This window comes from Carassius auratus, unplaced genomic scaffold, assembly GCF_003368295.1.
Source record: "Carassius auratus strain Wakin unplaced genomic scaffold, ASM336829v1 scaf_tig00030164, whole genome shotgun sequence".
NCBI classification, from domain to species: domain Eukaryota; kingdom Metazoa; phylum Chordata; class Actinopteri; order Cypriniformes; family Cyprinidae; genus Carassius; species Carassius auratus.
This window is the reverse complement of record NW_020525830.1, coordinates 55100-79572: the sequence shown is the minus strand read 5'-3', so window position 1 is coordinate 79572 and position 24473 is coordinate 55100. Positions and strand designations below refer to the sequence as shown.

General features: G+C 36.9%; 1 pseudogene; it reads right to left on the bottom strand.

Annotated features, from left to right (window-relative positions):
- The window catches only part of LOC113080036 (cadherin-11-like), a 55311-nt pseudogene that overhangs the window by 8623 nt on the left and 22215 nt on the right, over positions 1-24473 (bottom strand).

Sequence of the window (24473 nt, the reverse complement as noted above, 5' to 3'; positions counted from 1 at the left end):
CTGATACAGTGATTTGCACAAATAAGTCTGTTTTTGCCACTGAACAGCTAAAGGATTAGCAGTCTAACATGCCACGTCATGTTTGGGTTGACTTACTGTGCACTGCGTCAATAAATATATCAATAGCTTATAGAAATGTGCTTTTCTGAAATGCATTTGGTAAACAAACAGGTTCACTTTTCCCAAAGAAATGCAGAAAGTATTATAATTGATCGGTCAGCTGATCACTATTGTAAAATAAACCCTGACAGAGTGATCAGTGTCAGAACCTGTTCCTGTCTTGTGTTTTCCTCCCCAATGTGCTCCATGTTATGTTTATACCCTTCTTTGGTTTTCCTGTTCCTGCCCTGATTGTGTTTATTTGGTTCCAGCTGTGTCCCATTGATTTCCTTGTTTCATTCTGATTATATAAACCCCGTATTTCTGAATTTCCCTTGTCCGGAATTGTTCATCTCTCCCCAGTGCTATGTGTGCGCTTTCCTGGTGTTCTGTTCATTAAAGTTCTCTTATTATTGGAGTCTCGTATGTCTCCTACGTCTCCGCGTCTTCTCACTCCAGCACAGTAGGCACGCATGACAATCAGAAATAGGTGTTGGATTTTATTTAGCAAAAATGTCCAGCTGACTGCACATAATTCTTCTTATATGGGTACTTGCCATAATGCCATAAATATTCAAAAGACATGCAATCATGATGTGACAGTAAATGATTTTAATATGCAACAGCTATTGTAGGAAATCAGCGATTAATTATGCAATGATACTTTATTTATCTGAATTAAGCAACTCAAATTTGTTTATTCCAGAAGAAATATTTATTCCACTGGTGTCTTTTATTAAATTGCATTTGCCAATATGACAAGAGATGACATGCATGAGTTATTTTACTGTGGTTAAGAGGAGTTGTTAAACATACAAACTAAAGATAAAACACACCAGTGTGCAAAAATATTATTATTATTAATAATGTTTTCAAATACTCGAGGTATACTTCTGAATATTTTAATCATTTTTTTCTTTTTCTTTTATATTTAATATTGAATTTTTATATTTTATTTTTCAATTTATATTTTGTATTTTATTTTAATATTTTAATGCTGCTATTGACCAGTCAGAATCAATCATCACAATATATATATATATATAAGACATTTAGTCTTTATCTTTTTATATATATATTTAACGTTATTTATTTTTACATATTTTATTAAAAATGTTCAGTTTGTTTGTCTTTCACGGTCTTCCACTGTGGATGCTTCTTGGCCACAATAATCTTTTAATGCAGACCATGCTGCGTCATTTACAGACTCATTCCATTGCAGCCTTCAAGGGGTCAAAGATCACTGACCTGTCCGACAGCGCTGGAGTCACACACAGCCGTGTTGTATTGTCGGTCCAGCTCGGGGGCATTGTCATTGATGTCCAGTGTCTCTATGGCAACCGCTACCCTGGTGACTTGGTTGGGGCTGTCTAAGAAACAGAAAAGAAAAGCATGATGGGATATACATATATATATATATGTATGTATGTATGTATGTATAAAGTATATGTATAAAGCAAAGTAAGTTAGAAATCAAAAGTTTTTAAGCTGCAAGTAGGTCAGCTAAATCTTACTGACCATGAAACAGAAGTTAACTCCAATCTGTTCTGTTACTGTTCTATATACGCTCTTTGCTCTTTTGGGACATAATGTTGTATCATGACCAGAAGTGGCCTGAACGTCATCTGATGTTCTGAATATGACATTACATAAAGCCATAACAGAGGCACACTTATCACACTCGAGCGTGTATCTAATAGGAAAGTAATTACCAAATATGAGCTGAACAAATCCACTAAAGACTCCGAGTCACTTCTGGGGATGCAAGATAGTGTTTTATGAGGGCCAACGGGAAGCACAAACGGGTGACCTTGAGCTCGGGTGGACCAGACTCAAAAGCAATTCGAGTTTTCATTCTATTTCTCTTCCAATTCTTTTTGTACGTGTCTCTGCCATGAGTTTTCATGTCCACGGCCACCACAGAAGTAATAGCTTTCCTGTGGGCTGATTACACGCTGCTACCTGTGTGAAATTGTCAGATGCTCAGACGTGATGTGATGTCTCTTTAAGAGCGGCGGTGCAGAGGAGTTCTGGTACCTCTCTGTGTGGCGATGACAGTAATGTTATGCCATTGCTCCTGTTCCCGATCCAATTCCACGGCAGTGGTGATGAGGCCATTGTCAGAGGCGATACGGAACAGCGCCTCGGGGTCCGACTCGGGATCAATTGAGTACCTGAGAAGAAATGGACAGGGATAAAAGGAGGAGGGCAGACAGATTAGAAGATATAAAGCAGCCAGTCCATCAATAACCCAGTTAAGCAAGTGAAACAGAACAGGTTTCGTGAAAACATCCCACATGCTAGCTGTGGCAGACAGAGACATGATGTAATATGAGTTTTTTTAACTAATAATGTAAAAACTGTATGTGCTGTATCTGTAAAACTCACAAAAACATGTCACGAGCATATTCTGGTAAAATATCACCCCGAAATCAAAGGAATCTGTGTGTGTGTGTGTGTGTGTGTGTGTGTTTGTGCGTGTCGGTCTACACTGCAGTTCAAAAGTTTGGGATAAGTAAGATTTTTTAAAGAGGTTTCTTATATTATCGCAAGCTGTTATTACTGCCTTGCTATTAATAATTTATAAAATTAATAAAAATGATTCTTTGTTTAGATCTGGTTTTAAAATAATATATATTTTTTTTATATCATTAATATTCATATTTTTGAAGTTTAAAATTAAAAGTGGATAACATGGGTAAATAAAATTCATTTGAAAAACAGCACAAATAAATCGGTAAAAAGTTTCCAAAATCGAAGTTTCAGTTTTAATGTGGCCTTCAAAAGCCCCTGGCACATAAAAGTAACCTTAGTTTATGAAAAACGCTAAATTTGAATTAAAAAGATTGGAAACAGATCTGAGCAACAGCATTGAGAATTATGCATATGCAAAATTCATTATGCAAGATTCATTTTCTGTATGCAAAATACTTTTGCATTGATTTTGGGGTGACCAATGTGCAGAACCTGATTTTACCAAGTGAGACATCTTTGTTGTCCCTGGAACAACATTTTATAGATTTTGTGAAGTTTACGCTTAAAATCACTGTTTGGTGCTTGTACACCAGTGTCATTCATCTATAATTTCCTCTGATTTTAGGGATTACTCATGGATAATGTTAGGTTTAGGTGTAGGGATATGGTCAAGAATATATTTTTGGAGTAAAATGTTGTTCCAGGGTCAACAAAATATGTTGACCTAGGAACACATCTAACTCAGCAAAATCAGGACGTGTGACCAATGTGTTCTTGTGGGATTCCCCCATTTACATGTATATGTGACTAAAAGAAAGTCATACTGAGTAAATAAAGTAAAAAGGTGTTTACTTGATGTTGTTACTGAGGCCTGTATCCGGGTCCACAGCGGCCACTCTTCCCACCACACATGCTGGAGGACAGTTTTCCGACACATCCAGCCGGTACCGTGAACGGGAGAACTTCGGCGGCTCATCTGCATTCAGAACCGTGATACGCACCATTGCCCGGTCCTTAAACGGACCTCGTCTGAGGAATCGTGAGTCCACGTTTGGGTTTTGCACCTCCACTGCGAGAGTGTAGGTGCTTCGCCTCTCATAGTCCACAGCCTGGTGTTCCAAGATAAAAAACGCTCCATCGTAAAACACTCATTTATTGAAACTCACATACACCATCATTCTTTTTACTGTGTTTTGGCACCAGGAAGGCACTCTGAAATATCTTTTCATTTCAGTGAGATGCTGAAACTCCCACTTTCACTCCTTTTTCATCTCTGCACCTCACTTACAAAAAAAGCAAAACCAATACAGAGAGTCAAAAAAAAAAAGCAATGTGTCTGGGTTTCAGTGCTTCATAACTTAAACTACTGCAGGGCTTGCTCTGCTGGTATTAAGATGGAAGGAAGTCATGGATGTGGTTATATTAACATCCATAACCGCTTCAGAACTGTATTAGAGGTTGTGGATGCACTTTTGACGCTGGACAAAATGAGATTGGAGAACCGTAGGTGTCCACAATCAAAGTGTCAGAAGATGCAAGTGATGTAAAATAACAGGACGACATTATGAGCCGGTCAAGAAAGTTAATGGGGTCTATTTTGATGTCATGTTGACTTTAAATGAGGCATTAATGGGAGTGACATGAGCACATGATGTGACCAACTGTATTTACATAACTTACAGAGAATTTAAAGCTGTAGAAGCGAACGCTTCTGGCTACTGAAGCTCAATTTCACATGTTGTTGCATTTCAAAATGTGTGCCTGCAATGCACTGGCCGAAAATTCAAATCTGCATTTGCAGATTTGTGTAGTTTTTGGCTAAAGGAAAAGTGGAAAATAGTGCTGTAACATTTAAATAACAGTGGATGGATGGATGGATGGATGGATGGATGGATAGATGGATTCTGATGTTGTGACAGGATTTGGGTCACACTGCTCTTTTAAGTATAACTAAAAGTATAAGTGGATTTGAGGAGAAAAATAAAATGCATCAAAAGTTTATAATACTGTACTGAAAGGTCAGCAGAACCGTGTGTAGTGGTGTGTGTGCATTGGAGCAATGGGCATGAGCAGTGCTGTGAGCCGCTAACACACATGCAATGCTCTGTCACTTGTGTTAATCTACATCTCCACACGCTTCCTCTCCCTTGTTACTCAGCTGCATTAGTCTCTATGCGTTCTTCCGCTGTCTTTTCGTATTCACCCCCCCACCCATGTCTCTGACTCATCTTGTTTCTCACAACCTTCTCTTTCCTGTTTTCCTTTTTATCTGCGTCTCTCCTCGTTCTGTTTGTTCTGGCTGTCTTTAGCTTGCACATACACACCTGTCATTGAAGTAGTGCGCTCAGTGAATGGGTAAAGATCTCTCACTCACACACACACACACACACACACACACACATACATGTCTGTCTTTATAAGCACTTATCAGGGCAGAAAATAGCGTGTGATTCATTTTCCAGTTTGATTATTTTGAATAAGCTAAAAGGTGGAATCTCTTCTCTTCTCAATTAGTTACATGTGACTTACCATCACACAAAGTCCTTTTATATGAAATGCACATTTTCTGTCCCTGCAAAGTTTATATTTATACAAACAGCTGCCTTTGTGTGCTGTGATGAGGTCTCTCCGGGGGCTGCAGGTTCAATACCCTTTCTGCCGGCGCTAATATGGATGTTCGCTGGCAGACGTTTGTGCTGCAGATTACCTTCATTTACATTTGAACTCAGAGTCAATTTAACTAATTTGTGATTCATTCTGCTGTAACTTCTTTCTTTATTATTGCTTTGCTTTTAACTTTGCCCTCTAACAACTTAGAATACATGCAACATAAATACAACCAAATTCTTTCACTTTCTGAATGGAAATGAGTCATACTTTCCAGTGCAAAAGTCATTTACCACAATGAGGCATTGTTGGTGATTGCCAGGGTGTTGGCATCCATCTAAAGCATTCAGAATGTTTTTTTATTACGTTGTTACATGGTTACTAGGGTTGTTGTTTTCAGTGCACTGGTTTGTGGTTTCCCAGGTGTAGCTATGTGGTTACTACAGTGTTCTGAGTGTTTGCTAGGGCATTATTAGGTGGTTATTAGGGTGCTGTAAGAGTGTGTTCACATTTGTCATGTTTGGTTCAATTAAAACTAGTGGTGGGCCGTTATCGCCGTTAATCTATTCTCACAGTTGGCTTGCGAGCTGGGTCTATACTAAGCAAGCTATGATGACTTTCACCTTGATATTTTATATAACCGACTGGCTGAGGACAGCCTAAAAAGATGCTCAGGACAGTTGACGGACCACTGCTGTGCATCGTCACGAAAGCTTATCTTTTTCACGTGTTGTTAAGCCAATTACCGCTTGTCGATTTAAACATTAAAGCATCCAAACACAAGACGCGGAAAAGCTGAATGGAGTAGCTTGTTACTCGCGCACTGTGTTCGGTGCCGAGAGAGAGAGAGAGAGACGCATATCACAGACAGCGACACTGAACCGAGCTCTCTTCTGCGAAGAGAAAGGCGTCTCAAAACACTTGGACATCGAATTTGCTTATTTTTGCTCTTGTGCCGACAAATACATAAAAAATATTTTAAAATATCCACCTTGGAATTTATGCTAAAAAAAAATGTCAGTTATTTCTTAAGTGAAAGTAAACAGCTGAGGAAAAAAATTGGATGTGTATTATATTGGATTCGTTCATCGTCTCTTAAAGTGACCGCGCCTAATTTAGCTACTGGCTGTTGTAATGTAATGGTGCGATTTCTCTGTTAGTGCAGTTCGAGAAAGGGTGAATTCACACCCGTCTTGTTTGGTTCGACTGAATCGAACTCAAGTTCATTTCCTCCATTGGTGCGGATCTTTTGGGCAGGTTTGAATACAGCAATCGCACTCAGGTACGGACCAAACAACCGCACAGAGACCCAGCTGAAGTAGTGGTCTCGGCCCGCTTCTAAATGAACTCTTGTACGCTGAAGAATTTCTGTTCAATTAATGAATGACCTTTAGCACATGTGTGGTTCACTTGCAAAAAGAGCAGTGTGAATGCGAACCACACCAAAAAAAAAAAAAAAAAGAAAACAACACATTGTATTTGGTCATACTTTTCTGGACCTTGACCGATGTATTTCACTTGGCAGTGTATGGGACAGTTACAAGCCTCCCGGTTTTCATCCAAAATATCTAAAATTGTGTTCCGAAGAGAAACAAGGCTTTTACGGGTTTGGCCATGGGGATAAGTCAGGGGTAGGCAGGTTTGGTCCTGGAGAGTTCAGCTCCAACCCTAAAAAAACCCTCACCTCCCTATAGACTGACTTATTAATCCTGAAGACATTGATGAGCTTGTTCAGGTGTGTTTGATTAGGGTTGAAGCTGAACTCTGCAGGACTGCGGCTCTCTAGGACCGAACTTGCCTACCCCTGGGATAAGTGATTAATGACAAAATCTCCATTTTGGGGTGGAGTATCCCTTTAAGTCGATCACAGATTTTGTTTAGGATGTTCTGTGAGTTTCATTGCAAAATATACCTCGTTCAACCTGACAAATCAGGTGGTGAATGTATCACAATGGCTGTGTGTACGCTCAGCGGACCAGGAGCAAATGTATTGTTTTCTTTTTTGGAACTGAACTACAAGAGTGAACACATCCTAAATGTTTCTGGGTGGTTGCCAAGGTGTTTGCTATGCAGTTGATTTTTGAGGGTTATTAACCCCTTACCAGTCACCCCCATTTTTTGGCATGGAGACATTGACATGTGGTTGCTGGAGTGTTCAGAGTATTTGCTAGGACATTTTTAGTGCACTATGTTTTTCCTGGGTTTTTTGAATGGTTACCATCATCACTATACGGTTGTTAAGGGTAAACAAAAAAAAAAAAAAAAATAATAGCTTGTTGCTATGCAGTTACTAGTGTTTTGAGTGTTTAATGTTTTATGGTTATATAATTTTTTTTTAAATCAATATATATATATATGTATATATATATATATATATATATATATATATATATATATATATATATATATACACACACACACACACACACACACACACACACACACACATACATACAGTTTATACATACAGTATAGCAGTATAGCCCATCCTTGGCTTTTGTATCACTGTACAGTATATTTGCTACATTCATCCCCAGAGACTGACAATCATTTTGCAAATAATGAAATTGAATTCATTCGTTTTGACAGTCAATGTAATCCATATGTAGGGCAGCTACATTGCTTGCTATGGTAATTCAAGTGTCAGTATGATGCCTAACTACATAAAAGAATGTCTGTGTTGGACAAAAGAAATAGGAAAATGGGAAATTTGGCATTTTCTTAGCTCATAATATGAATATTCCTCATTCACTACTTATGCATTTTTCACTTTTAAGACAATCAACAGTTTTGAGTCATACAGACTGATATAGCATAAAATTGGATTTTGTTCTAAGTTGGGAATGTATGGAAGAAAACAACATTACTATACAGTAGGTATTTCCGTTTCTTTACTCCCACCTTGTTTAATAAAATCACAGCCTCTTGGTTCAATCCAGTAATGTTGAAGGTGTCCCCTGCCTCTCCGTCCACGATCATAAAGTCCATCCGAGCGTTTTTCACCCAGGTCTGCATCTGTTGCAGAGAGACGACCAATCTCCACCCCGGGGACGGCCAATTCAGAGACTGAAAATGACCACATAACTGCAGGAAACAGGGATGGTAAATAATCAGGCAAAAACACAGCCATAACATAAAATTAGAAGATCATCATTAATCTCATTTACATGAGGTTACTGCATCCGTACAAAACCCCTACGGCCTTTTCAAATCAGCTTGACCTCTATCCTAAACTAGAGTTTCATAAAAAACACTGCAACGGAAGTCATGCCTTGCCATTTGTTCTCAAAGACAGTTTTTCTAAGACAGTTTAATAACTGGCTCTTCTATCTTTGTGTGCGGCAGCTAAATCACAGGCCAAAAATACAACTCTAAAAAGAGAAACCTGCTTGAGTGTGTTTAAACCTAATTAGAGACAGCAAATAACGCAGGCAATCTACTGCATTCCATAAGAGAATGAAAAGTGTTTCTCATCTCACACGAGAGACACGCATCAGATCTTATACCATGATCAATCACGATAACAGAAACAAATGTGTTGCCAAAGAGTTCGGAGTGGTTCTCAGTTAACTTTTATGTGGTTTCTAGGGTGTTTTGGGTGGTTACTTAATAGATCAAGTCAAAACAGTGATATTCTGGTCCATAAATACAGGTCAGGTGTTTCTACAATGTAAGTCTATGAGTTTTTTTCATTCTTTTGATCATCCATAAACCATGTTTGAATGCTTTCAAAAGTAAGAGCACACCTGTCTTAAACGAAGCATGTGATTTGAGGAATCATTCATGTTTGTAGCACAAACAGATCAGTTATTTAGTTCACTTAGTTCTGTAGTTCAGATTAATTACATTTATTAGATTTTTATTGGACAATCCATAATTTTAAATATGAGTAACAGTACATGCAATATAAGAACCACTAACAATATTTATTTGTATACAGCAGATAGACGGGACAGACGGACAGACAGACGGACGGACGGACGGACGGACGGACGGACGGACAGATAGATAGATAGATAGATAGATAGATAGATAGATAGATAGATAGATAGATAGATAGATAGAGATAGATACTGTAGATAGATAGATGGATGGATGGATGGATGGATGGATGGATAGATAGATAGATAGATAGATAGATAGATAGATAGATAGATAGATAGATAGATAGATAGATAGATAGATAGATAGATAGATAGATAGATAGATAGATAGATAGATAGATAGATAGATAGATAGATAGATAGATATTATTGTAGAATTTCTAAAGTTTTAGAAATAGAACATTTGAGCAGCATCACAATAGTATCACTGCAAAAACACGAATTATTAATTCCAAACATGCTTTTGGAAGAGGATAGCAGAGAGACCGGGTAAGAAAGATCCAAAAAGAGAGTGTGATAGAAATATGAAGCAGGACACTGATGATTCCTTGCTTCTTTTAAGAGCCAAATTTGCTCCAGAACAGAAAATGAATCATGCAAACAACAAAGGCTGAGACAGTGTGATTCACCAGAGGCAGTTTGTGCCAGCTAATAACTCCTAACATTCATTAAAGCTGAGTGCAGCCAAGAGAAGATGATCACAGAAACACACTGTGGGAATACAATATGGCTTCTTTGCACAGTGTATTAACACTGTGTATTATTCAGAGGAGGAGAAAGGGATGAGGAGAGATTAGGGGAGAGATAGAAAGAACAAAAGAGGAAACGGCAGCAGGAGACCCTGGAAACGAAAGGGAAAAGAGGAAGAGAGAATGAAAGACAGAAAAGCAGAGAGTGTATTCATGTAGGAGGGAGGGAGGGATAGGGTGGAAGATGTATTGTGTGTCTCCGAGCTGTATTTTTCAGCTGTGATTTTGTTGCGTACTGATGCAGAAAGCTCTGAACTTTAAATGAAATATTAATCACGTGGATTTTTAAGAGAGGATCTGTAGGAAGGCACTCTACAGACAGGCCGAAGCCCTCTGAAAGAGACGCAACACAGATCATCATTATCTCTGACACGGTGATAATAGTCACCAGAATCATCAGCACTATAATCTACTTCATAATTATAATACGCACTACAATACTGTAGTCATTCCTCTGAGGGCCTACAAGAGTCAATCTTTGTAGCGTTCCCCACTAAACGATCATTGACGTGTTTGGAATAAATATTGCTTATCATTAGCTAAGGGTCCCTGCAACAGTTTTTAAACACTTTTAAATACTGTTTGAGTGTACTTCGTAGGGCACTTGGCTATTCCCACGCAGTGGCGGCTCGTGGGTTTTAAAATAGAGGAGGCACACTTTGAATTGTATTGGTCTGGAGATCCCTGCTGATTGTTATTATTATTATTTGCTTAACCACCATTTCTTAAAAGTCTGTGTTAAAAGAGAGCTGTCTGTTGTGCTATTTAATCAGACCTACTGCTAGAGCCTATATTCTAGCTCCCATTATTTTAATTTGTGTACTGTATATGCTGTTTGAATGACAGCTAGGAAAATCTGTTGGCAATCAAATATTCAGTATCACTACTCATCATAAGTACTTGGTAAATTATCTGCCGGGCCCCTACAGGAGACGTTCAAACTAGCACGTAATTTACGTCTCTACGATGATTGGTTGATATACCAGAAGTGAGGCTAGCCTCCTCTATGATGTTTCTTTTCTCAACACTCCTCAGCGCTGAAAGTGAACACTCGATGCTGATTGGCTAATTTTTTTTAATAGAATAGAAATAGAATTTCTATAGAAAAGTGGAGCTTTCACGTAATGGTATTGGTAACTGTGAAATTACAAACAAAAATATATACATTCTGAGGCATAAACTGAAATTAATTGTGAATTTTATTAACATTAAATCATCCTCATGTTCACCTCACAATTTTGGGGAAGCTGTGCCTCTAACTTGCTAGTTAGTGATGGTATTAGATGTTCAGTTTCTCAGAAGAGTCGAAATGAACATTTTAAACATCTGTTAAAAGTGTATTATTAAATAAAGTTTCTTTATTGGAACTGGTTCCATGAAGAATGTTTAACATTGCAAAAGGTCCTTTATAGTGAAAAAAAAAAAGAAAAAATTAACACTAAGAAACCATTCTTTTAAAGGAATGGTTCACACAAAAATGCAGATTTGCTGTAAATGTACTCACCCTCATGCAATCCAATACGCAGATGAGTTTGTTTCTTCATCGGAACAGATTTGGATAAATTTAGCTTTACACCACTTTGGCTCACCAGTGGATCCTCTGCAGTGAATGGGTGCCGTCAGAATGAGAGTCCAAACAGCTGATAAAAACATCACAATAAACCAGAAGTGATCCAGTACATCAAAGAGAAAAGCTGCATGTTTGTAAGAAACAATCCATCAAGACTCTTTTAACTTTAACCCGTTACTTCTGGGTAAAATATCCAGAGTCCTATTTCCATAATATTGCTTTCTCTGGTGAAAAAGTCATGTCCTCTGAATCAGAAGAGAGATATATGCACAGATCAAGCACCGTTTACAAGTGAAAACAGTGTGAGAGGACAACAGAGGAAGGGCTTTTCCACTGGCGAAGCATGATTATAAATTATAGATTTCATCCAGAAGTGACAGTTTTTAACGTTAAAATGTCTTAATGATGAATTTGTTTCTAAGAAATACCCAGCCTTTCGATTCACAAGATGTTAACTGATGGACTGGAGTCAGGATTATTGTGATGTTTTATCAGCTGTTTGGAATCTCATTCTGACGGCACCCATTCACTGCAGATGATTCACTGGTGAGCATGTGATGTAATGCTACATTTCTCCAAATCTATTCCAGTGTAGAAACAAACTTGTCTACATCTTGGATGGCCTGAGGGTGAGTAAATGTTCAGCAAATTTTAAATTCTGTTTGAACTATTCCTTTAAGAACTGTTCACTGAAACTTTCTTCTATGACACCGCTGTGAAAACCCCCATTAGAAACCATTATTTTTAAGAGTGAACACTAATCTGAAAGCTAACAAACACACACTAAAAGCCACATTTTTTATTTTATTTTTTTATTTCACTGGGTCCCCATGAGGAGAAAAAGTCTTTTCGGCATCTTTGTTGTTGCAAACAATACGGCATGTTTCCTTGTTTCAGACTAACGAGACGGAAAACAAGCAAGCGAGCGGCGCTCCGGAACCAAACACAGCACTTCCAACAAACACGAGCATTCTAATCTTTTCAGTAAACTTCAGAAAGTTCAGCATTCAAAAAGCCCGGAATCACTCACAAACAAGACAGGAAGAAAGGCTGTTGGCACCTGTGCTTTCATCAGCATCATAAGGTGTGGTTTACATGCAATCGATTGGAATTCACTTTTGTTTCCTTTTTTTATTTGCAGGTGTTTTACAGAAGCTCTTTCGAGCTTGAGCTGTCCTGGATGGTGATTTACATTGGCGAAATGAGGCGAGTTGTCTAACTTGGAGGGTCACATTGAGTTATGAGTCCTATAGGCTCACGCCAACTCACCGGACATCTCTTGCTCAGAGGTGACTCAAGCGAATGGCTTCGGGCTTTGTTTACTCACTCACACATGCATTTATTAAAGCCGACAGATATGGACTGACAGAAACCCATAAGCTTTTTCAAATCTACAGTCACTCACACTCACCTCTCAAATGTTGATATCTCACACACATAGCAAATACCGCAAGCATCCTATCTTTATAGACATCATCAAATATTTCATACACACATACAGTACACACAGTTGCTCCCTATGTCCAAGAAACCAAACCACACTTTCATATCTCTCCTTGAAACACACAGCGCAGAGGTTTTTAGCACTTCGAGAGAGACACAACAAGAATGAAAGCATTCACAGATCATGGGTCAGCGGGCGCAAGGCTTGTTTGAGAGATTCAGTTACACTTTTTACAATGCCATGAATCGGCTCCTGTTGAGAGTCACGACTCGATCCATACCAGGACACGACATCCTTAACACTTCGGCTGGACCTGGAAATACAGCATAGTGTCCTGAGAGACTCACGGGATGTCAAGTTCAGATTCTCAGAGACTTGTTTTCTCACTCTGCAATCATTGATCTCGTAGAGTGCTGAGTCTCTGAAGAGGATCAATGTACAAACACTGTAAAGCAGTGTTTTCCAGTCCTGGCCCAACACTACACAATTTGGATGGCTTCCTGATCTAAAGAGGATACAAGACCAGAATTTACCATTTAAAGCAAGTCAGTTTAGCCAGGGACCATATTTTCCCCATGCATGTACGGCTCGTATCGATTTCAATTGAGAAACACCAACATTTATGTAACTCAGATGTTCGTATTTTAAATACAGAATAAAATCAGACAAAAACAGCATTGTATATTGTAATTCTTTCATTTAAACATGCAAAAAGCAGTATTTTTCAAGCTGATCAATGCACAAAATTCAATATGCTAGTTAAATGTACACTGTAATTCAAAAGTTTATAAGATTTTTTACTGTTTTTAAAAGACTACTCTACTCTTTTGATTACCAAGACTACATTTATTTGATCCAAAATATAGTAAAAACAGTAATATTGTGAACAGCATATTGTAGCTGTTTTTTTAATTGAATGTATTTTAAAATAAAATATATATTTAAAATATATGAAATATATTTTATAATTGAGTGTCACATGAGGCTTCAGAAATCATGCTGATTTGATGCTCAAGAAACATTATATTATTATCATTTTATCAACAGTTGCTGCTGCTTAATATTTCTGTGGAAACCATGATGCATCAGTTGTTTTTTCTTCTTCTTCTCACGTTTCTTTGTTTAATAGAATGTTCAAAATAACAGCATTTTGTAGCACTATAAACGTTTTTACTGTAACTTTGATCAATTTTGCATCCTTGCTAAATACAAAAATTAATTTCTCCTTCTATTGACCCAACACTTTTGAAAGGCAGTGTATGTTAGTTTGAATGTGTAGTTTGGCAGGGATTCTGAAAGACAACATTTCTGACACAGTTTTACTAAACACTTCATTATGTTTCATACATTATTAGCACTGTCAAAGATATCCTGTTAACCTACTGTGTTACATTAAGATATTAATAAAATATGTTTTAGAGCATTTTTTACATAGTTAACACATACTTCTGTTTTTATTTTTTCCTGAATATTTTATTTATAGGCCTTTTTGCATTTATTATATAGGACAGGGAGGAAAAGAGAGAAATCAGAAGAACGGGATCAGAAAGTGAACACGCAGGCTGTATTTGAACCAGCATTCCTGTGATCATGTGGCTCTTAAATGTGCAAATGAGTACATCGGCTGATTTCAGAATATCATAAATTTGTCATACTGTATGTGCCAGAAATAGTATGCTACATGCTCTCTATCCATTGTGCCATTATATATCACTGTGTGACATTCAAACTGATTAAATCTCTTTTGTGCAATCTCTAAAAACAGGAATTAGAGAGCGGGCATCTCTTAATTGCAATTATACATCTACATTTCTCAGAAAATTTCACAAATGAAGGTAAATATGAATATGAAAAAAAATTGAATAGACAAAAATTTGATTCAAAAATCGATTTAATTCTCTGGCTCTTTATCCAAAATTATCACATTTTTATTAGCCATTTGAAACTGCTTTTAGGCTGATTTTAAGCATGACCAAGTGAGTCATGACCTGTTTTAATATTTTAATATTTGATATCAGTTCAGCAAGACTGGGTGTTAATGAAGTTTTTACTTGATATTTGCTACGCTAAAAATGTATTACATATATATTACAAATTTAAAGTTTTTCTTTCTTTTTTTTATTTAATAAAAACTTTATAAAGGTAAAAATCCTGGGTGCTCAGAGGACAGTGTATTAAACTGTCCAATAAGAGTAATTTAATAGTTTTCAAATTTGCAGAAATCAACAACCACTACTAGAGTTATGCCGGTATAATATGTTCTTGTTGCGATTAATTGCTAATGCTTTTATTTATTATCATGGTTATTTTATTATAACAAAACTAACTGAACATTTAAATACAATAAAGCAAAACAGAAAAATATATAAAGTTTATACAGATTAAAGTGCAAATAAAGACCAATCTGTGTTGTTACGCAGGGGTAATCACAAATGTTAGATCCATGCAAGCTTTTAATAAGAAACATTGTGGTCGTACAGGCAGGGGTCAATGACAGCAAACACAACAGGGAAGAACAGGCAGAATCATGTTTGGTACACAGGCCACAGAAAATCACAGTCCAAAAAAACAAGCAATATAGTCCAATATGCAGGCAGCAGTAATCGTAAACCGGGGAACAGACAAAATAAGCAACAGGCAGACAATAATGCTCAGAAGTGTAAACTGTAGTAAAACAAGACCTTGCGATGAACACAAGAAAGCTGGCAGCTTAAATACTAAAATCCAGTGAGCTGCAGCTGGAGAGTAATCAGAGTCAAAGGATGGGGCTTGTGGGAAATGTAGTACAATAGTCACTGTGTGTGTTTATGTGGTTGTAGGAAGAGTGGCAGGTGCAGGGTGAATGGGAAATGGAGTTCAATGGATATGTGAAGTCCAGTTTGGAGTGCCCTCTGGTGGCCATGACGGGCACTCTCATTTGTGATTATGACAGGTGTCACTTTACAATAAGACCTCATTAGTTAAAGGGATGGTTCACTTTCAAATAAAATTTTGATATGTTTTAGCTTAACTCAAGGGCATCCAAGATGTAGGTGTCTTTGTTTTCGCAGTAGTTCCCATTTTGATATTGTTAGGTCAAACCGTTCTTGTCTGTGACTCATATAATGGAGGTCTATGGTCACCACCTCAAAGAGCATGCACAGAGGAGTCCGAATTAAACTATGCCCCATCGTAAGTACACATTGATGACTTAAGACACGAAACAAGTGGTTTGTGTAAGAAAACAAACAGTATTTATATAGTTTTTACCTCTTGTACACAACCACGTCCAACTGATCTGAGGGCGCACGTGCTTCCTGTTGTGTGACGTGTGTGCACGCTCTGGCTTTGTCTGCAAAAGCACGGAAAGTGCTGGAAGTGATCTCTCGTGCATGTACGTCACTTCATAAAATTATTTGAATATGTTTTAGAAAGTAGCGTAGCTGCTTTATTAATGGGGTTTCCATGGTAAGGACTGTATTTTCTGCAGTTAAGCGCCATCTGCTGTCAGAGAGTGAATGTGCTATCATTCAGCGCATCTCTCATGTGTTCCCCCATGTGCTTCTCATGCTTGCTTGTTTACATCAGTGAACACCTGCATCTTTCAAGCAGCATATAGGGCATTGTGCATCTTGACCAGTTGATGGGGAAATTATTCTTAAAATGCATTCCAAATTCTGAATAATTTGTTATATATAATTATTCACAGTATTAAGAAGTGCCCATGATAACAATTTCGTGCATATTTATTATTACCATGATATATTGCATTACAGAATACCGGCACATGTCTAACACACTAATTTTTCTTTCCCACAGTTCTTTTCCACATTGTCTTGATGATGCTTGATGAGCTTTCATTAACTATAACAAAAAGTGCACTGGACTGACCTAAACTAGACCAGACCAGATAAGATGATTAGAATCAAACCAAGTTCACTAGACTCGAATTAAAACAGAACAGACTAGACCAGATTAGACAAGACTAAAATAGAATTTAGCTAAGTAGACTTGGCTATACTAGAATAAACTAAAACAGAATAAATTATTTTGTCTTATAGCTTTTTTTCAGGATAATAAAAAAAAAAAACATACTGTTCTTTTGTAAGAGACACATGATATAGAGATGGATTCAGGGAGTTGATAAACACAAGTGATTATATAATTGAAGCACAACAAATATCATAAGCCATGATATTCAGCTAACGTTATTACACATTTCTAGGGAAATAAGCCATTTCGAACAGTTCAGGCGATTGAATCATGCAGCTAACTAATTGCGAACTTCATGATTCTCTAGTGTATCGACGGATAGGATCACATCCCAATCAGACAGAATATAATATAGTAGACGCAAGTCGGTCCCACATGTGTCATCTTTTGACATCACGCCCACAGTCTCCAAACCTCCACTCACGTCTTTGAGCTGCCAATCAATTACTGCAATAAGACGGCATCCGCTGCATGAATAGTATGCATGTAATAAGCTCACCGCGGCTAACAAGTGGACAGAAGTGCAGTCAGGAAAATAGAACAGAGTGATTTAAAGTAGAAGAGAAATAAAGCATGAATCCATTTCAAAAGGTTACATCATGTCACACAGAAACCTGAATGCCCACATCTCTTCTCTTCCTGTTGGGTAGTCTGACCGTGGACGTGGAAACAGCATTTGTGATGTTAGCAAACGGTGCACTGCATGTCATAAGAGCAGCTAATGGGCAGTGTGTATGCTGACAGGGATATAAAGGGTTCACACTGTGGCTCCTTGATCTTCATAACAAAATAGCCAATAAATTCAAAATTGATTTGCTCTGAAGGAGAGCTCATGGAAAACAAATGAGACCAAACTAGACTAAGACTGGAACAGAACAGAGAACACTAGACAGAGAACACTAGACTAGAATAGAACACAACAGAGTAGACTAGTCTGAAACAATCTTATATAGTACTAGTATTTATTCATATTTTGAGTTGGCTTTTATATTTTTTAGTTTTAATTTTAAACTTTTAGTAGTTTCGTTACATGCTTTTGCTTTAGAATTTTATTAGTTTCTTTTAAAATATTTATATATTAATCCTTCATTTATTTTTAGTAATTGTAGTACTTTAACTTATTTTATTTTGGCCATTTTTTCATCTAATATTTGTATTTTACTTTATTTAGACTTTTTGTCAATTAACAAAAATAACTTTTGATAGATTTAGTTTTAGTTAACTAAAACAGATTAGATGACAAGACTAAAACAAACTTGTGTAAACTAGATAGGGAATAAACAGTGTAGTGTACTAAAATAGATTAGAACCGACTAGACTGGACTAGACTAGGCAGGACTACAATAGAAGAAAGTTAAGTAGACTAGGCTTTACTAAAATAGAAAGAGTAAACTAGTCTGGAGTACACTAGACCAGAGAAGATACATTAGAAAAACTGGAATAAAACAGTGCAGTGAAATAGAATAGAATATAACAGAGTGGACTAGACTAGACCAGATTAGACAAGACTACATTTGTACCAGACAAAACCAGATTGGAACAGAACAGAGAATACTGGACTAGACCAGAGTATGATAGATCAGACTAGAACAGGAAATAACTGGTAAACTAGAGCAGATATGATCCTTCATAGAATAGAATAGAATAGAATAGAATAGAATAGAATAGAATAGAATAGAAGAGTAGACTACAGAAGATATGATTCCTTTGTACAATAGAGTGGAGTAGAATAGAGTAGAGTAGAATAGAACAGAATAGTAAAGTGGAGATGAGTATATGGACTTAGACTAGAACATAACAGAACTGGACTAGACCAGCCCAGATTACACTAGACTACAGCAGATTACAATAAAATAAAATATAGTAATAAGTAATAGAATAGAATAGAATAGAATAGAATAGAATAGAAGAGTGGAGTAGACAACAGAAGATATGATCCTTTCATACAACAGAGAAGAGTAGATTAAAATAGAAAAGTAAAGTGGAAATGACTATATAGACTACACTAGATAACAGAACTGGGGTGCGTTTCCCAAAAGCATCGTTAGCCAACTATGGTTGCAAGTTCCATCGTTACCCACATAGTTTGACGATTCTGGGCCCTATCATACACCCGGCGCAATGCGACGCAAGGCGCAGCGCAAGTGTGTTTGCTAGTTTCAGTCCGGCGCCATTCGCATCTTCCCATCCAGCGCTACGTCATTTAATTAGCAAATGCATTTGCATTCATTTCCGCCCATGGGCTTGCTGGTCTAAGAGGTGTGTTCAGGCTCATTGCTGGTGCAATGCTATTTTAAGGAGCTGAAAATAGACTGCGCCATAGACCAACTCAAACCTGATCTAAAGTCTGGTGCAATGTTTTTTCTTTGTTATTTAAAGAATTTGTAATTAATTTCAAATGTATCACATTTTAAAGTTATATTAAATGAAGTAAGTTGAACTTTTGAGTGTTTTTTTTTAACAACTTAAGTGGGAATTAAGTGGCACTTTTTAGTACATTTATATGTACTATATATATGTACCTAATTGCTTCTAGTTTCTTTAAAATATGCTTAAAGTGTACGTACTATTAATGTATTGACATTCAATTAATGTGAACTAAAATACACTTTAATGTCAGTTAACAATACACTTAAGTGTGAATAAAATGTAATGTTTTTGACCACATAAATGCATATTACTTGTAATTAATTTCAAATATATTACAATTTAAAATTACATTAACTGCAATTAGTTTAACTTTTGAGTGATATTTTTGAACAACTTAAGTGGGACTTTAGTATATTTTACATGTGATTTGAAATATGGTAAATATTTACTTCTGAATAAGCAATTTAATGTGAACTAAAATATACTTCAATGTCAATGAAATTTAGTATATTAAATAATAATAATAATAATAATAATAATCTCTTAATAACCTAGTTACAATCAAAGCAAAACCACAAAATGGTAAATCAATCTGTAAAAAAATTTTTTTTTGCTGATGCACAAGAAAAACCCTACACTATACAGTTACAACACTTCAACTCACTTATTAGAAAGAGTCTGGAGAACAATGTTAATTTCACCATCATGGAAAACATCATTCTCTAAGATGTGTAAACCTGTTTCCTCATTGGGAACCTAAAAATGTCCACAAGGTCAAAATTTACTGGTACTACTATACTTGTGGAGTCATTTGGTCCCCATAACATATAGGATTACTAACACACAAACGACACACATTTAATGAAAAAGATAAAAAGAAAATTATCTATCCATGTACAACAAATGAGACCTTATTGTAAAACATTACCAAAGTGGGTTACTTGTACCCTGGTTTCACAGACAAGGCTTAAGACCAGCCCAAGACTAAAATGTAATTCTGAGCTGTATCAACTGATAGAAACTTTCACTGACTGATCTTTAAAAATACCACTGCCTTTGTTTTGTCTCAAGATGCACACCAGTAATGTTTTTTCTAAGGCATGTCAAGGAAAATGACTTAAGTACTAACTGAACTATGATCCTGGCTTAGTCTAAGCCCTGTCTGTGAAGCCAGGCCATTAGTTTTTGGGGAAGTTGTGGCTTAGTGGTTAGAGAGTTTGACTCCTAACCCTAGGGTTGTGGGTTCGAATCTCGGGCTGGCAATAACACGACTTAGGTGCCCTTGAGCAAGGCATCAAACCCCCAACTGCTCCCCGGGCGCCAAGCATAAATGGCTGCCCACTGCTCTGGGTGTGTGTTCACAGTGTGTGTGTGTGTGTGCACTTTGGATGGGTTAAATGCAGAGCACGAATGCTGAGTATGGGTCACCATACTTGTCTGAATGTCACGTCACTTTCACTAGTTCTCAAACCTTTACTAGCACCAACATTAAACAGGACCGACAATTTTCATCTAAAATCTTACTCCAGCATTAGTGAATGCAAGTTTGACTTAATTAATTAATTAATAGAAGAAAAAAAAAAGAACTCCAAATGAACTTGCTGGGACATGCTGTCTGTCAATGTCCCAGAAGCTCTCCATCGGCACTAAACTTCACATGTCATGAAGCTGCACACCATCTCTCCACAGTCTGTGTGAACAGAAAAATTATCTAAAGAGGCAGAAAAGTCCAAAAGAATTCCATGAGGAAAGAAAGAATAACAATATTGTTATAAAACAAGGTTGTGGGTTCGATTCCCCGGGAACACATGATAAGTAAAAATTGATAGCCTGAATGCACTGTAAGTCGCTTTGGATAAAAGCGTCTGCTAAATGCATAAATTTAAATTTAATTTTAAATTAAACTTAATTTAATAAAACAAATCCAGTCATTATAAATGGTTCAGTTGAGTGAAAGTAATAGACACAGTCTATAGTCATCGCATGTATCAGAATTAGGCTATCTATTTACTCGCACATGAGTGCAACTGACCAACTAGACCTTGCGCCTGGGCGCGCCAACTGTTTTTCCGTCGTTAAAATAGCAAAAGTAGCCTTTTTTGAAGAGTACGCATTTGCACAAATACCTAAGGGAACCCCAGGGTATGACGTAAGAGGGAACCCGCCATGAATCAAACATCAAATAAAGCAACATGACAGGGACCGAAACATAGTAAATTAGTCATCAGTTGCCATGTTCAATACAGCAGTATCTTAGAAATGTCTAATCGGTTAAATAGCAGAAGTTATTCCTCCACCACATGCGTGTGACGTCATCAACAATGGCCATATGTTGTTGAACTAATGTGCTTCACACGACAGAGATGCGACCGTGTTCGGGAAACAGCTAGTTCAATGCATCATACTGTGGTGGTTAATCAGCGAGTTACGTCATTGTATGGGAAACTCACCCCAGGACTAGACTAGACCAGCCCAGATTACATTAGACTGCAACAGATTAAAATAGAATAGAAAAGAATAGAATAGAGAAGTGGAGTGGTGTGGAGTAGATATGATCCTTCATAGAATAGTAAAGTGGAGTAGAATAGAGTAGATAGACTAGACTAGAACATAACACAGTAAACTGGACTAGACTAGACTAGACCAAACAACAAGAATAAAACAAAGTTAAGTAGACAAGGCTAGACTAGAACAGATTAAAATAAAATTAAGTGGCATAATAAAGTACAGCAGAGTACAAGAATAGATCACAACAAAACATAATACCTTAAACTGAACACAACAGAACAATAAAGTGGAGTAAACAAGAGCAGACAGACTGTATTAAACTGAATTTGTGTTCTGGAGTAGTGCTGGATTTGTGACTCACTTTGAGTGAAGCGAGGTGGGTTGTCATTGACATCACTGAGGTGCACGGTGACAGTGGTTGTCCCTGTCAGACCCCCTTGATGGCCGCCCATGTCTCTTGCCTGGAGCACCACCTGGTACTGTGCCTGAGCTTCTCTGTCCATATCAGGGACCGCTGTGCGCAAGATACCTGCCAGGAGAGACAGAGACAGGAACAGATCACTCACAGCAAACCTCACTTTGCTTTGACAATACTGAGCAATTTTCATGCCAATAAGGTAATTAGGTAAAACTGAAGGGAATTAAAAGCAATCACATTGAACATCCTACACCATCACACTGCTGTCCTGCCATGAGTTTCACTCACAAAATGTAATTTTTATGCCTTGAACACTTTGCTTTGCTTTTCTGTGATGTATTCTACACTGTTGCTGATCTTGCTGACTTGTGACCAAGATAATCTTATCTAACTGGGGAACATAGATGAATTTGCCAAATTGACATATTAATCTTCAAACCATGAATCAGAATGTACTGAAAAACACAAGCCAATCAAACATATTTTTCCTATGCCATCATTTCCGGTCTCTTTTGGAAAAAATAAAAAATGTAACCTTACTGCTCCGACACTTCTGAATGGTAACACACAAACACACACACTTCAACTAAATATATATATATATATATATATATATATATATATATATATATATATATATATATATATATATATATATATATATTTTTTTTTTTTTTTTTTTTTTTTTTTTTTTTGTAAAGAAAACTAAATTTTTAATGGACAAAACATTTTATAAAAAACAACTCAATATTTAATATTTCTAGTAAATTTTGTAAAAATGGATCATTCTTTTGTGCTGAAACCTAAAAAATTGAGTAGAACAGAATCTAGTAAATATTCATAATCTTAAAAATAAAAGAAAAAAATGAGCTGAGTGCGTGTGTCTAATGCTGTTGTTGGACCACAGCCAAACATGCTTTGTACTAAATTAAAAAAAAAAAAAACTTTACTTAAGGGAGCAATATAGAACCAAAATGTTATTCATACTTATAAGAGGTTACTTTACAGCAAAAAAATACTGCAAGTTTCAGAACTCAAAACTAACTAACAGTAAAAAACATGAATTATTATTTTCTACTCTTCTGAAATGGCCAGATTTGAATTTTTATTGTGAATAAAATAACAAGTAATCATGGTACTTTTAAACTGATATACTGGAAATTAAGCAAGCAAAAGTAATGAACACATTGAAACAGAATGTTGCAATTTTTGTGGTTGCATTGCATTGTTCAATTTCTTCTGCCTCAGGCTCAAACATATACAGCTCTATCACAGCACTTGCCATCTCCAGTGTCAAAACACATGACATGCTGTAAAAGAGGGGGTGTGGGTCAGGTGTGATAAACATAGCCAATCACAGCTGTTTACTTTTGTTACTGCAAGTGGAAACATCCTTTGAAACTGTTTTTCACAGAGTGAAAATGAGGGTGGAATTTTTTTTTTTTTTTTTTTTTTTTTACACAAATATTAGACCTTTTTGTGACTTTTTTGTACATTTAAATTGTTTTAAGCCAGATGTACTAAACAGAGCAAATTAATGTGGAAGTGAAATCCCACGAAACTGACAATGTGAGTGGAAGCTTCTGCTGGTGATCTACCGAAAATGCGCAAATTAAAGAACACAGACACAGCAAGAGCTTTTCAATGAGCAATGCAATCTACCAAAAGCAGAACACATAAGAGCAGGGTCGCAAACAAGAGCCGATGATAATCATGTACGTACATGCAATCTACTAACAAAACAGGCGCAAATAAAACTTTTTTTTTTGGGGGGGGGGGGGGGGGGGCATTGAATAATGGCACAAATACCAGTAAACTGACTACCGCAAACTTTAGTAAATCACCTTGATCCATTCCTTTAAATTATTTGCTCCCATGAATTTTGAGTCTTAAAGAGACACTCCTACAAATGCATAGGCAATAAGGTTAGCCGCAAAAATAAATCCATGCCTTTTCATCACTAATGTTCCACTACGTGGCCCTACTTAAAGGCGCAATATGTAATTTGTATGCTTTAAAAATAGCAGAAATCACTATATCTATGTTATATATATTTTTTAGTTGTGTACTTACATTATCCCGACATTTTCCACGAACTTTCAAATCAGGAGAAAATAATAGTTTAATTAGAAGACACGGCACGTTTCTTTATTTCCGTTTTGTCGCCCGTCTATGGCGTCATATAAACTTTGACCCCTCTAGTTTATCTAACTTCCTGCGGAACCACCAAATACCAGGCGGCAAGGAAGTCGACCGGATGTTGAAGTCGGCTGGGGGCTGCCATCTTGTAGAAGAACTTCACTTGCTTTAGCATTCCCATTGACTCCCATTCATTTTGGCGTCACTTTGACAGCGAATAACTTTACATCTGAGGCGT